General features: G+C 35.6%; 1 protein-coding gene across 6 annotated transcripts in view; it reads left to right on the top strand.

Annotated features, from left to right (window-relative positions):
- Positions 1-377: 377 nt before the first annotated feature.
- The window catches only part of LOC306874290 (insulin-like growth factor 2 mRNA-binding protein 2), a 38,901-nt gene continuing 23,027 nt past the window's right edge, over positions 378-16,251 (top strand). Inside the window, exon 1 of one of the 6 annotated variants that reach the window (XM_079424247.1) lies at positions 378-468. The gene's annotated coding sequence lies outside the window, so the exon portion shown is untranslated. Of the gene's footprint in view, positions 660-14,257; positions 14,528-16,251 lie in introns of those variants that run through there. The other 5 variants (XM_079424243.1, XM_079424244.1, XM_079424248.1 and 2 more) reach the window with 5 other exon arrangements.

Here is a 16,251-nt window from a genome sequence, read left to right on the forward strand (position 1 = left end):
AAAATGAATGCTGTCATTTTACAATATATTTTTTTAACGAAACAGTCACAAATGTAAAATTATGTAACTGCATTAACAAAAAAGAAAAGAAAAAGAAAGCCATTGTCATTAAGTGCTGACATGATAGGCTAAGAAACTTTTTTATGGCACAGTTGAATTGGCTATTATTGTTTGACAGCAGATGAAAATATTTTTGTGTCACAAGGTAGCTTTTTCTTAAATACACATAATTAAAAACAACTTTAAGAGTTTCATTTAAAAAGGTTAAATCAAAATCACTTGTGACTGATTCTATTGCTCCAGCTAAGAGTTTCAGTTTCATCTCTAATATCGTAAAATAGAGGAGGCGCTATGAAGTAAACCACGGTGAAGAAGGACAATAGTTTTGATTGGACAGAGTCCATGTACCATCGGGAAGACAGCCACTCCTCTCCTGCCGCGAAACGACGCGAAAATCTTATTAACCAGGTGAATATACAAGCGAACAAGTTCTTTCCACGCTTTTCAGTTCTCCACATACACGAGGAATGGGTTTATTTTTCATCTTACCATGCAGTTTGGGTATTTCCGCCGGGTGGTGCATTTCACGGATTTCCCGCAGAATTAATTTTCTGTAATATTTTGGTGAATTTATTTGAAAGACTTCACAAGACGAAACGGTATGTTTATGCATTTACCAAGTTGGTGCAACATCTGAGTATGTTTCTACGAGGTGGATTGTGATTAGGGTCAATGGGGTTGAAGAAAAGAGATGATAATATAGTTCGGGGTAAGGGGTGTGTGATTGCATGGATCCTTTCAGTTAACGCAGCCTAAATATAACAATACATTCAATTTAATGTCGCATATCAACAGGCTGTCAATAGTAAGTCACTTAAATAAGCAACCACCGTATAAAGTCCACTTTAATGTAAAGACGTCCACATGAGTCAGTTTAAGTGGGAGGGAGCAGTTTTGTTTAGGTTGGCACACTTGTTTATTTTGCCCTTGTTTTCCAAAATTATAACAATCGAGTATTGGAGATGGTGGCTTTTGTAACCTTTGTTTTTAAAATTGGTGAACAGAAAGCGTTCATATATTTTTATCTTTTGAATAGACGTGTAGGAATATTGTAATCCAAACATATATATTTATATGTAGCTATGTTCCTGGCCTTTTTCACGACTGTTAAGTTGTGTGTTGGCCTGATTTCTCAGGGAATTGCACTGGAAGGTGTTCAGGCTTCCTAGAAACTTAAGGTAATTTTTTTCTGCTGTCATATAATTGCTTGCTTGTCGGTACCACTGTGCTTTCAGAGTTGTGATCGTGTGGGCCTCGCACTTGTTTATATCCAAAGTTGTTATTATGTAACGTGAAATGTTGTTTTGCTCAGTCGATCAAACAATATGAAAAACGTTTTGGTAATTTAGGTCAAATTTAATTTAGGTAAAAAATAATAATGAGCCTTTACAAATTAACATTACAATACCGTAGATATAACATCTACAGGCTAAGCTATGTGTTCTTTTAATAACAAAGGGCTTGACAAAAGTTGTTAAAATGCCACAAAGTCAAACTTCCTGTTTAGGTCGAGTAGCTACTTTTGTCCATTGTTTCAGAACACACACAGACACACACACACACACACACACACACAGACACAGAGAGACACACGAGAGATTCAGGTCTGAACATAACACCACGTTGAGTGGATTACGTAGCCTATTCCTGTAGCATACACTTAGCATAATGTCCCTCAATTTTTATGTTCAATTGGTATTTACGTGTTTATGTTTGTTACTTCGTCTTGTTGGGATTCGCCATCTGCTAGCATAAAACGTTACGTCGCAATAGATTTTTAAAGTTGTTTTTAATTATTCGTATTATAATTTGTAATATGTGGAGTATTTTTGTTGATTTATGACTGTCTTGTTTGCCTACTGTTATATGAGAACGAGTTTATGGAAAAATCTGACTTGAACTGCGTTGTGTAGGCCTGTTTCTCTGAATGCTTTATTTAGTACAATGCTCTTTTAAAAAGAGCATTACAATGAATAAAAAAAAAAATGTTTTTAGTTTACAGCTAATGTAAATCAGATTGGATGTTACTCATGCAGAAATGCTTAAATAGCAGTCAGAGGTAACTACAGTTAGCTACATAGAGCACAACCACGTGTCCAGATTTACAATCCTCCATATGCAGCCATTCTCTAGTTTTTAGCATATGAAGAGTTTATTCACAAAAACAGATAACTCCGTTTTTAACCATTTTCAAAAAACAAAAAATGTCATTGTGCATTCCAATTAATCTCAATCAAACTGCATTTGGGTTATTTTGATTAGGTTAAAAAAATAGAGCTAACAAAATAAAAACATGATAACATAATAAAAAATTTGATTTTTGAAAATTAAAAATAAAAACGGAGTTATCTGTTTTTGTGAATAAACTCTTCATATGTGTTTCTACACAGACAAATATTTTTTTTTACAGAAAAGCTTTTTAGCAAGGATGTAACATGCAGTTGATGCCTTAGAGCTATTTGTACCTGCTGATAGAAAATAGAAACCCATAAAAATGAGTTTTGTTGTAATAAATTAATGTATATGGGTTGGTTCAGTGATGGTAAATATTTCTGACTAAATAAAACCAGCTGATATAGATGTTACTATTTGTTTCACTGTACATATTCATGATTGGTGGGGACAAAATCACAAATTTAATAATCTTAAAAAAAACATGGACCACTTTGATCTATGAATATTGTGGTGGTTCAGTTTTTAGTGTCAGTCTTAAGTGCAAAACTCAAATAGAGAGGCTGATCAAAAGGTTTTTGTAAGTAATTATATGTAAATGAAAAACATTCTGAGAACATTCACTTGAAATTTGACAAGTTCTAGATTAAAGCATTCCATCAGTGTGAGAAGGAAATATTAGATTCACATGTTTGTAAGGATTGCTTTTTGCTTATGAAGAACACATCAAGCATTAGATTGTAATAATAGATACCACCATTTGAGGGTGGGATGTGGAGCAAATAACAATCATAATCCACTTTGTAGCAAAGCACACACTGTACACTTGTGCAGTTGAGTAATTTATGCATTGTTGTGCATAGTGTGGTCCACTTTTAGTTGGAGTTACTGTTTTTAAATTAGTTTGTCATTTTTGCTATATATTAGGCACATTATAAGCTTATTATACCTATACACAAACAGTGCATATTCACATCTACCACTGTGGTTTGTGGCAAAGGTTTCTGATTTCCTAAAAATTGTCAGTGTTTTGAGAATAAAATGTTAAACATCAAACAAAATCAAAATTCAAGTTTAAATCAAAACTAAAAAATAGTGATGTCAATATTCGTTTAATCACTTAGGAGCCTTTCAGCTTTTCAAAAGATAATATTTAAATGATAATTATTACACTTAATAAAACTATATAAAAGTTTTGTTTTGTTTGTTTTTTGTTTGATTTCAGACATTATGTATTTGATAATTATGTGTCCTCAAATATTCTAACAAGTTTACTTTGTTTACAATGTACAGTAAGTACTTGAAAGAAGGTAACTGCTTTGAAATCATGATTTAAATATTACAGTTGACCTTAAAGGAAAACACATCGGGTATCAGATTCAGATAGCAAACTAGATCAATAAACAGGGGAAAATGGTAACCTAAAATTGGTAACATCTGTATTAACTTTTTTTCCCATGCAAAAATAATATTTATCATCACTGAATCAACCTCAATACATTAATTTACACCAACAAAATTAAATTGTACAGGTTAAGTCAAGTAGAAATAGCTGATAACAATTGCAGGTCATCACTTTTTGTAATGATTACTATATTTGTAATGATTGGGAAACATTTATACAACCTTAACGGCACTCAGCATTACAAAGAAATTTACAAAATCTGTCTTTGTTTGATTTTATATCAGGTGTTGATTTAGAAGTAATTTATTTGTTGTTCATATTGTTATTTGTCTGAATGTTCACATGTAACACAAGGTTTTCTGCACTAAAGGGTGTTTGTGTTTGATAGTGGAGTCATGTTGAATCTTTAAGGTTTAAATATAGAGAAAATATATATATATTTTGTAGGTTTATGATGTTTACATATAGTAATTTTGTCAAAATCAAAGACATGAGAGTGAATGTCATCAACATTAGACAGAATTATAAATTAAATTTAGGGGTCAATTTTAGACAGATAAGGGAACAGAAAATTTAAATGCAATTTAGATTATAATTTACAACTTCACACATACAGTGACCCTCAAATGTTGATAAAGAAATATGTATTTTAAGGTAGTCTTATTATATTTGTGAAGCTGTTTATGATTGTTTAAAAAAATGTTTATTATAGGTCTCAAAAGTCTTTGAGATTCTGGTTCTTTAATTCTTTTTAAATAACATTTAAATTATGTAATTCAACAGATGTGTTTATTTGTGCATCAAATTATTTTTATTTTAAATATTGAATCATTTTGATTGTTATTTGGATCAAGTTGAAAAAACTGTGACCAGTTCTTTCTAAACTTTTTGACAGCTGAAATGTAAAATTAAAATGCTGTCATTAATTTAATAAAGAATTACAGCTTTTCCTGAAAAAATTAGCCGTTTCTGAGGAGGGTTGTTGTTTTCTATATGCGTTTGTGCTCAAGTGCTCTTTTGACGTTACTTTTTATTGAAACTGCATAGAGAGAAACGGTAGTACGAAGACAGTGCTACTACAGTCAGTGGAAGAGGGCCAAGCCAACCTGGCTTGCTTGTGTGTGTGTGTGTGTCTCTGTGTGTCTGTGTGTGTAACCAGAGCCGAGCATATCAGATGCCACACTATGAACAGGACTTGGGTTCTGTCACCCTGTGTCATCTGATGCACAGGAATCCTGTCACAGAACACATGTTGAATGTACTGTAGGTATCATGATTAGAACAGCAGATGAGTGTGTGAGAAATTCAGAGTAAGAAAATGTTATTTATCATGTTAAAATATTTATATATACAACTGCTGCTCAGTAATTGTTTTAGTTCATTTATTATTATGATCAAAGCAAGCTTTACGCATTTTTGTAACCAACACCTGTATGTGGGGATTTAATTGTGGTTTTACAGTCAACATGAAAACTGATTCATTTTCCTTGTCTTATTGTGACAGATTTATGTATTTTAGGGCTGGGTAAAAATATCAATTTTCAAAGTAGTTGTGATATTCATGTGAACACTCCTCAGGATTCTCTGAATCCCAAGATTGATCTTTTTCATCTGACGGCTTTCAGTAGCCATGTGAAAAGTGTTCGTGCAGCACTTCCTGTCCTGCAGATTTCACTGCGTTCTGCTAAACTAACTCATAAACTAGCTTAGTTTGAACCTTGCTGTTAAATTTTCAAATTGTAATTTTTGTAATGTACAAATTTTGAAGATTCCCTGTTTTCCACTTGGTTCAATGTGGTGGTGCTCCAGTTTGTAAAACACTGCACTGTTTTATTTTCAGCATTAGTAGAGAGGGAATTGCCTTTATATGTAAGCAAAATGGACATTATGACAGACATATAACCACCCCATCTCCCAAAAGAGAACCAAATCTCATCGAGTTCTTGTGAATTTGAATCAGGTCTGTATTTAGCCCTGCTGCTGATGTCAACTAATAGCAGTTTAGGAATAGTTTTAGCAAACTTGCATTCAGCTTTGCTCCATTCTGCTACAGTATGTAACACAATTTTCACAATCCAGTTAATTAAAACGTAAAAGAAAATCTAAAAAAAAAAGTTGTGTTTTTTTGTGGAGTGTCATATTTGATACATATATGGCTTTTATTGTTCATACAGTATGATACTATTAAAAACTAAGCAAGAAATATGCAGTTTTGTGTAGATGCTGATATTTATATGGTCAAAAGTAAGATGAAATTGTGATAGCGTGTAATGCGAATTAATGAGATGTTTATAACCATATAACAAAATTATATATCATCTCCCAAAATTATGTCTTAGTAAGATGATTTAAATGTCTAGTTTTATGATCAAAACTGTTTTAAAAACATAATGCAGTGCACTACAGTGATATTTGGTACTCACATTTGAACATGAAAAAAATAAATAAATTGTACAACAGGTTTTTCAGCAAAGTGATTTTAGGATGATTTGTTTTTTTTTTAACTATCCTGTGTAATTAGAAAATGTAATAACATGAAAGTTAAATGGCAATTGAAGGTAACTTGTGTTTTCGCATAGCCAGTTGTGATATGCCTGGACAAAGAGGACAGTATCTGATCTGAACTCTGTTACACCAGTAGAGGGAGTACAGACTGTATTAAGAGATTACGCGGATAAAACCCATCTCCAGTCATCCTTTTCTCTCTTTTCTTCTCATTGCCCGTATCCATTAACACCTCTCGTGGCTGTTTCTGGATATTGTGCATGGCAATGATAGTCCATCAGGTGTTTGCAGTTTCTGTTTCTGTATCCATCTATCTTTCTCTTTAAACAAGCACATGCTCACACGCATTGACTTGATCACATTCAATGCTTTTGCCCCATACTATACCTAGGCTGAGGCAACGTTGATGACTTGGGGAAGGTGCAGGAGTTGCCATGGTAACCCCATAGCTGGAGAGTGTGGAGGTATAGGCAGGTCGGCTGGGCTTTTGTTATGGATGGAGTGTGTGAGTCTAGAGCACAATAGCCCACTGAGACCAGCTCACAAGAGAGGGAATTTACTGGTAAAATTGTGATCTATAAGTACTGTGAGAAAGGTTGGGATGCAGAAATAATAACGTGCTGTGAAAGCAGAGTGAGAGGAACACTCCCTATTTGCTGAAGGGTGTCGGCTGTTCAACAGGTTAGGTAGCATGTTTAAGACACGCATAGAAGAGTTGAGTATGAATTTATATCTATATCCAAAAGAACTACTAAAACTACTAATGTAAAATAAATAAAAAACACATAATGCTGTTCTGAAAGTTTTGCCTTCTTGAGTGTCAGTGAATGTTTGTAGCCTCTGTGTGAAAAGATGGATGTCAAAATCATGCAGTCACTCTTCTAAAATGGCTCAAATATGCATAAGATACTGGAAAACCAAAGAATGTGCAGGACCTGGAGGACTTTTCTGAATAACTGTTAGCAGTTTAGCTTTTTAAGAAATTCAAACAGTAAATACCGTATTGTGGCTCATTAATGTGTTGTGAAAGATCACTGTATCGCTTCTATTCAAGCACATGAACTGATCATCTCTTCCTCTTTACTAGTTAAAGCATGAAATAAACATGAATGAACATCAGAAGGTATCTTGTTTCAACCTTGGAAAGACGTCAATACACAGTATTTTCAAGTTCAAGTTGTTAATCTACTCTCCGGTCTGGTTTGTTTGTCAGACAAAAATAGTAGATTCCGCGTTATGATTAGTCAGATTGGCTGTCAGTCAAACTCCCTGTGAAGGGTACATTAAAAAAACTAAACAACAACATGTAGTTCACTGTAGGGATGTAACGATTACTGGTTTGACGATAAATCATGATAAAATTCCCCATGGTTAGTATTACCGTTTCATATTTCAATTATCATTAAAACCGTATTTGATTACCGCGATTTGAACAACTCACAATAAATAAATACTGTCCAGCATAAAAAAGTGACAGTCTCACGTGCGCACAGCACACAGAGTAGTTTCGTTTTGAGTGAAAACAGGGCAGAAAAGCTGAGAGGTTTTAAAAGAGTGCTAAGGGAGTTATATAAATGAATATATCAGGGGTGTCAAACTCAGTTCCTGGAGGGCCAGAGCCCTGCAGAGTTTAGATGCAACCCTAATTAAACACACCTGATCCAGCTAATCATGTCCTTCAGGCTTATTTGAAAACTACATGGTATGTGTGTTGGAACAGGGTTGGAACTAAACTCTGCAGGGCTGTGTTTGACACCCCTGGAATATATGAATTAATTAATTATATGAATGTACCTCTGAAGGCTCTGACTGTCTTCAGGAACGATTCGACCAAAAGGAAGTGCTCTTAATCGCAATACTGCTTTGTCCACAGAGTTTACGGGAAACGACTGTAATTCAGCTTTTCCATCAGCGGCATGCCCTGCTGTACATTTTGACTGGTCGATGAAAAACAAGCTTATGTGGATTCTATACGTTTAAACAATTCAGATAGGTTATCTAGAATTATTTATGGAGCAGATAAAATACATATAATCATTTATTAATCTATCATTTTGACTTGACCCTTTTCTTTAAAGGCTGAAATGTGAAGTTGACCTTTTTAGGAAACTTTTTCAGAGCTTTATTTGAACATTTACATTAGATATTTGAAAGTGCTATTAAACTGTTGTTAGTCAAGTTGTCATTTAAAACTCGAACATCATTAGTAATGTTATTTTTAGTGATTATGCAAACAAAAAGTTATTTTATTTGTTTGTTGATTTTTAAATATAAAACTTGAAATGATTTATGTGTCAGTACTTTTTGAACATCTCCAGCACATTTTAACAATACTGTGATAATACTGATAACCGTGTTACATCCCTAGTTCACTGTTTCCAGCACTGTGAATGTGTGAATGTTTAATAGGATGTTATAAATAAATATGTAAATGTATGTGTATAAGTGTGTCTGTGTGTGTGTGAGAGAGAGAGGTTTATTTTAATTCAAGCCAAAAATCACACATACATATCGCATATGGTGTGTATTTCACTGCTCTTGTAATATGAACAACCAGTCAGTATTTACACTAACTGACAAGTCTTAAAGGGATCATCGGATTTACACAAGTTGATATGATTCTATAGGGTCTTAATGAAAAGTCTATAACATACTTTGGTTACAATTTCTCAATGGTAGTGTAAAAAACACCTTTACCCTGTAAAAATCAGCTCTGTTTTCAGCACGCTGTTCTATTCCATGTTGCTTTAAATGCTAATGAGCTCTGCCTACTCCGCCCCTCTTCTGTGGAGTGACGATCAGACCATAGATATGTGTAGATTCCCTATTCGACTGCTCTAGATACGTTGACGCGTCAGCCATCTCGCATTCACCATAATAATCAATTAATATTCAAAGACTTACAAGTGTATAACTTGCTGTTGTAGACGCACACAGTCAATGCGCTCAAAGATTCGCAGACTGTTCCAAAAATGGCGGATGGCTTGCATATCACGACCCATAGAAACAGTCGATAATGAGGCATCTAGGTATACAGTGGTGTGAAAAAGTGTTGGCCCCCTTCCTGATTTTTTATTTTTTTGCATGTTTGTCACACTTTAATGTCTCAGATCATCAAACAAATTTTGTTTGAATGATCTGAAACATTCAAATCATCCAAAACATTCAACCCCCCCCCCCCGTTAAAACATAACTGTGGTTTATCACACCTGAGTTCAGTTTCTCTAGCCGCACCCAGGCCTGATTACTGCCACACCTGTTCACAATCAAGAAATCACTTAAATAGGACCTGCCTGACAAAGTGAAGCAGACCAAAAGATCCTCAAAAGCTACACATCATGTTGAGATCCAAAGGAATTCAGGAACAAATGAGAAATAAAGTAATTGAGATCTATCAGTCTGGAAAAGGTTATAAAGCCATTTCTAAAGCTTTGGGACTCCAGCGAACCACAGTGAGAGCCATTATCCACAAATGGAGAAAACATGGAACAGTGGTGAACCTTCCCAGGAGTGGCCGGCCAACCAAAATTACCCCAAGAGCGCAGCGACGACTCATCCAAGAGGTCACAAAAGACCCCACAACAGCATCTAAAGAACTGCAAGCACTTTTTCACACAGGGCCATGTGGGTTTGGATTTTGTTTTCCCTTCATAATAAAAACTTAATTCAAAAACTGAATGTTGTGTTTACTTGTTATCTTTTATTAATATTTAAATTAGTTTTATGATCTAAAACATTAAAGTGTGACAAACATGCAAAAAAAAAAAAATCAGGAAGGGGGCCAACACTTTTTTCACACCACTGTACAGGTCCTTTTCAAAAAAATTAGCATATTGTGATAAAGTTCATTATTTTCTGTAATGTACTGATAAACATTAGACTTTCATATATTTTAGATTCATTACACACAACTGAAGTAGTTCAAGCCTTTTATTGTTTTAATATTGATGATTTTGGCATACAGCTCATGAAAACCCAAAATTCCTATCTCAAAAAATTAGCATATCATGAAAAGGTTCTCTAAACGAGCTATTAACCTAATCATCTGAATCAACTAATTAACTCTAAACACCTGCAAAAGATTCCTGAGGCTTTTAAAAACTCGCAGCCTGGTTCATTACTCAAAACCGCAATCATGGGTAAGACTGCCAACCTGACTGCTGTCCAGAAGGCCATCATTGACACCCTCAAGCAAGAGGGTAAGACACAGAAAGAAATTTCGGAACGAATAGGCTGTTCCCAGAGTGCTGTATCAAGGCACCTCAGTGGGAAGTCTGTGGGAAGGAAAAAGCGTGGCAGAAAACGCAGCACAACGAGAAGAGGTGACCGGACCCTGAGGAAGATTGTGGAGAAGGACCGATTCCAGACCTTGGGGGACCTGCGGAAGCAGTGGACTGAGTCTGGAGTAGAAACATCCAGAGCCACCGTGTACAGGCGTGTGCAGGAAATGGGCTACAGGTGCCGCATTCCCCAGGTCAAGCCACTTTTGAACCAGAAACAGCTGCAGAAGCGCCTGACCTGGGCTACAGAGAAGCAGCACTGGACTGTTGCTCAGTGGTCCAAAGTACTTTTTTCGGATGAAAGCAAATTTTGCATGTCATTCGGAAATCAAGGTGCCAGAGTCTGGAGGAAGACTGGGGAGAGGGAAATGCCTGAAGTCCAGTGTCAAGTACCCACAGTCAGTGATGGTCTGGGGTGCCATGTCAGCTGCTGGCGTTGGTCCACTGTGTTTTATCAAGGGCAGGGTCAATGCAGCTAGCTATCAGGAGATTTTGGAGCACTTCATGCTTCCATCTGCTGAAAAGCTTTATGGAGATGAAGATTTCATTTTTCAGCACGACCTGGCACCTGCTCACAGTGCCAAAACCATTGGTAAATGGTTTACTGACCATGGTATTACTGTGCTCAATTGGCCTGCCAACTCTCCTGACCTGAACCCCATAGAGAATCTGTGGGATATTGTGAAGAGAAAGTTGAGAGAAGCAAGACCCAACACTCTGGATGAGCTTAAGGCCGTTATCGAAGCATCCTGGGCCTCCATAACACCTCAGCAGTAGGCTGATTGCCTCCATGCCACGCCGCATTGAAGCAGTCATTTCTGCAAAAGGATTCCCGACCAAGTATTGAGGGCATAACTGAACATAATTATTTGAAGGTTGACTTTTTTTGTATTAAAAACACTTTTCTTTTATTGGTCGGATGAAATATGCAAATTTTTTGAGATAGGAATTTTGGGTTTTCATGAGCTGTATGCCAAAATCATCAATATTAAAACAATAAAAGGCTTGAACTACTTCAGTTGTGTTGTAATGAATCTAAAATATATGAAAGTCTAATGTTTATCAGTACATTACAGAAAATAATGAACTTTATCACAATATGTTAATTTTTTGAAAAGGACCTGTATATCTATGGACCATACTAAACTTTAGCACCGAAACTAACTAGCACATTATTAGGAAAGGCGATTTGCAAAGATTCATAAAAATCCTTAAACTCACTTCTTCTGTAGATAATGCTGGATCACGATTGATTCGCACGAACATAGACGTATTTATGTAGATCGGGGATCGACGCATTCCCTTCAAAATGAAAGTAACATTAATCATCTGCGTCTTCAGCCGCTCAGATGTCAGGAGTAAATGACGACTGCTATATTCATTATTACATCCAACAATTAAACACTTCAATCGCTTAATCGGAGACATCTTGCACCGGAGTCGACACAGTGGCGGACAGCTCTCTCAGCTCACTCAGGGCCAGTCTAAGATAAGACGGTCTTGTCAATCAACTCTCCTGGGAGGGGCCTGTTCAGAACTACGTCATTCTGACAGGAATCTCAGAACAGCCTGATTTGAGAAAGGGGATTTTAAAATAGGGATTAAAAAAAAAAACTGGGTGGATTTTTATCATTATAGGATGGATGTGCTAACATAAACACACATTTATGTTCAAACATCTTGTGAATTTTGCATCCGATGACATTACACAATAACCGTTGTGTGACAAAAATTATGACTTGCCCATCACAAAGTTGTCAAGAATTGCAATTAACGTTAAATCTTAGCTCTTCAAGGCATTCACCTAATTGCAATTTGCAAAGTTTTATTTTCTCAAATTCACCTGTGAATGGAGGTGTGAAGTTGCAGGTCAGTTACCCTGACCAGATGCCCTGTGACAAGGATAGAGTTGGTCAGAGTTGACATTAGAAAGGTGGAAGCTATGCTTTAGTTATATTTATCACTCCCGGGAGTGATAACGGTGATATCAGTGCTGGGTAACTTCACTTCGCTGCATGGGAGATTATTTATTTATTTACTTTTTTATAGTGGATTTAAAGTATCCTGCTATTAAGGGAATAGTTCATCTAATTCCAAACCTGTATAAGTTTTTTTCTTATGTTGAACACAAAATACGTTATTTTGAAGAATACTGGTAATACAGGTTTGGAACGACATGAGGGTGAGTAAATGATTACAGAATTTAAATTTTTGAGCTGAACTATTTCTCTCTTTTTTTTTTTTTTACAATTATTTTTGAGAAAAAAAATAATAGAAATAAACTCACTATAATTGAACTATTTCCTTTAATGTCATAGTATAGCAACTGTGCATAAAGTGTAAGCATCATAGCTGTATTGCGTTTTGTGGTTGTCCTGCAGCTACTGTTCAGAAATCAGGCTGCACAGATTGTACTTTTTTTTTTATTATTATTACACGCAGGACATTGTTCTTTATTGAACTGAAGATTCAGTAGCGGTGCTGCACTACTGCGGAATAGCAGTGCAGAAAACAGTTTCCGTATATAAGTTTTAGCCTTCTGTCTGCATTGACGGAATAATTCTAGTATTTCTAACAATTTCCGGTATATTCTTAACAAGAACCAGTTCACCATTCCCAGCTGTCTCATCTCTGCGTTGTGGTTTTGTAAATGGTCAGTCTTACCATATGTATTTGCATGCATGTGCATTTGTATGCTGTTCTGGAATGCAAACCTTTTGTATCTGCCTGTAACTTGTTCTGTTGCAGTATGAGACTGTGACACAATCATATTAGAAGAGTCACTCATGGTTTCACTCTGGCACTCTGAATCTACAATGGCATGACAAAAGAAATTGTGTTTTGATTAGTGTTATTTTATTTGAATGTGATAACATATACAGTCTACCATGAAAAACGCAAACACAATGCATCTTTATTGTATTGTCTTCACTGACTGCACATGCCTGTACAGTGTGAATTGTCGTTTTGTATTTTGAAACCAAAGTTTATGACTCTTGTAATTTGCTCAAAACAATTAATTATTGTTCAAAATAAAATAATGAATCCTTCACTAACCTAACTCATTAAAACAGATATATACTGAAAATGAATTAATGTCTGAATGTCTTACTCAGCCTTAAGTCTTACTTCAAATCAGTCTTTCCTAAGCAAAAAGGTTTATAAAACTTTGTTCAATCAATCTTCCTTCCAAAAAAAAATAAAAACACACACCCCATCACTGATTGGTTGTTGTTCATCTGACCTCAAAACAAAACTTAAATAAAACTTCAAATATATTACCAAAGTAATATTGTTTGCAGAAACATGGTAGAAATATGGTAACACACACATAAACACACCATGTCAGCTCTTTAGATGCTGAGCTACAGGATATGGACACACACACACTGGGTCAGAGGATGAGGATCAGGTTGTGATGAAGATAATGCTTCTTCAGCCTCTTGTGAATCACGTGATAGTCAGTGATTTGATGGCCAGGTTAGATCTGTATGCCATATTAATATCATTAAAACAAATAGCAGCGGATTGATAATTAGTCTATAACTGCTTCCATAGCAGCAAATGCTGACACACACACATTGTAGAATTTTTCTGCACAAAACATGCATATATTATATATTTGACAATGTCTATGGATAGGGTACGTGCTGGATTGTCTTTTTAACCCCTTCAGGAGGATTGGAGTGAACTGAGTATGTGTGCATTTTTGGGGGCAGGGGGTGTAACCATACTTAATAAAGGCCTCGCCTGTGTCTAATAATCCCAATCCCCTCAGATTAAAGGATGACGTGTCTGGTAGAGCGCTACTTGGCTCAGACTCCAGCCACGTTGTGGGAATACACCATGTATGAATTACTTCAGTACGTTGGGTTTGACAAAGCAAGAGTCTGGAACACAGAGCGTTGATGTCACAATTTGTGGAACTTTTTTTTCACGTCTAAGGAGGAATCTTGGTGTCTGATCTGTAATGATTGAGTAGCTGCTTTGGAGCAAATCTGTGATGCCTGTAGCAATGAAGATCTAGAACTCACACTTTCTAAAAAACTGTTTTGTCCCATCAGTCTTCATGATCACTGGAACATCCGCACCAAGTTGGGCGAAGGTATCATTCACTACTAAGTAAATCTTTTAATGGTTTTTTATATTTTAAAATGTAATTTAATGCTGGGATGCAAAACCGAATTTTCAGCATCATTACTCCAGTCTTCAGTGTTACATGATCCTTCAGAAATCATTCTAATATGCTGATTTGCTGCTCAAGAAACATTTCAGTATACCATTCAAAAGTTTTGGGTAAGTAAGATGAAAAAAAAACTTTGAGCAAGGATAAATGCTCTTTTGAACTTTATATTCATGAAAGTAAAAAAAAATGTATCACATTTTCCACAAAATAATGAAGTAGCACAACTGTTTTCAACATTTCTAATAATGATAAGTTTTTCTTGATCAGCAAATCATCATCTGACACTGAAGACTGCAGTAATGGCTGCTGAAAATTCAGCTTTGCATTGTGGGAATTTACTTTAAAACAGACAATTTGAATTGAGATAATATTAGACAATATTACTGTTTTTGCTGCATTTTTGATCAGATAAATACAGCCTTGGTGAACATAAGAGACTTTTTTTAAATTTATTTTTTTAGAAACATTAAAAAATCTTAATGATTCCAAACTTCTGACCAGTAGTTCAGGTATCAATAGTTCTCCTTTGTCATACTGAAAGTCTTATGTGTTTTCGAGTTTCTCTCTTCACTGTCTTGTTTTTAATTAGACAGTGTGGGAGGGGAAACTCATACATATGCAAATCAGGCATGTTCAGTATATTTATGCAGTAAGTATGCCTCTCAAGCATTGAAATATGGATGCAAGTCCTTAAATCTCATTTGCATCGCATACATCTTGAGTGCATTCCAAGCAAGATATAATTGGCAGGGCATCGGTGGGGGGAGACGCATATGACATTTAAAGTGCCTGGAAGGAGGTCTCTGTCCAGTAGGAAATGCTGTAGAAGAATTTGTGTTATCTTTAATTTAGTTTTATTTTGTCTTTATCTACAGTATGATACACCTATTAGTCCTGACATTTTTATTGGTAGAGTACTGATTAAAAGGTCTTTTTTCTAGCAGCGGGCAGTGATTAGAGCCTCTGCTGTTACTCCTTTCTCTCACAGTTGGTTTCTCTGTACCTCTGTGCAAGTCTCACAGGGTTTGTTGATGCATTAATGTTTTAATATTCTTCTCTGTTACATGCCCTTATGGATATTTGTCAAGTCTCATTGATTTTCTCCTAAAAACGGCAGAATGTTACACAGAAATAGTCATGTATTATTAACAGTGTTTATACAAACTAAGACTGACATAAATCTATACTCGCACATGCATGCATTACCCACAGATAAGGTTAGTTAAATGCAGGACATTTACATGCATTTTGCAGACATTTTTATCAAAAGAAACTTTTGCATTGAAGGCATACATTTTATCCGTTCATGCATTTCCTGGGAATCTAACCCATGCTTTACTGTTTGAGCGCCAGGAACCATCCATGCATCCATTATTAAAGTCGTTTTTTCCTCTGTAGGGTCGTGGGGAATGCATTAGGTTTTTCTTTTCACTGTTGGGGCAAATGGGAATGCAAAGATTTCTTATATTTTATATTTCTTATTTACCTCTATGAAAGTGAAAGTGTAAAAAAGGTGCATTAGGTTAGAATAATCACTACTTTGTTTTGTGACTTTGCTGAAAGTTGATAGATGCACCATCCCTGTATCTATACCCATGGTTCCTAACAAACACCAAATTCTAACAGTTGTTGGATTAGTGTGA

Source organism: Barbus barbus (genome assembly GCF_936440315.1).
Source record: "Barbus barbus genome assembly, chromosome: 8".
Classification (NCBI taxonomy): domain Eukaryota; kingdom Metazoa; phylum Chordata; class Actinopteri; order Cypriniformes; family Cyprinidae; genus Barbus; species Barbus barbus.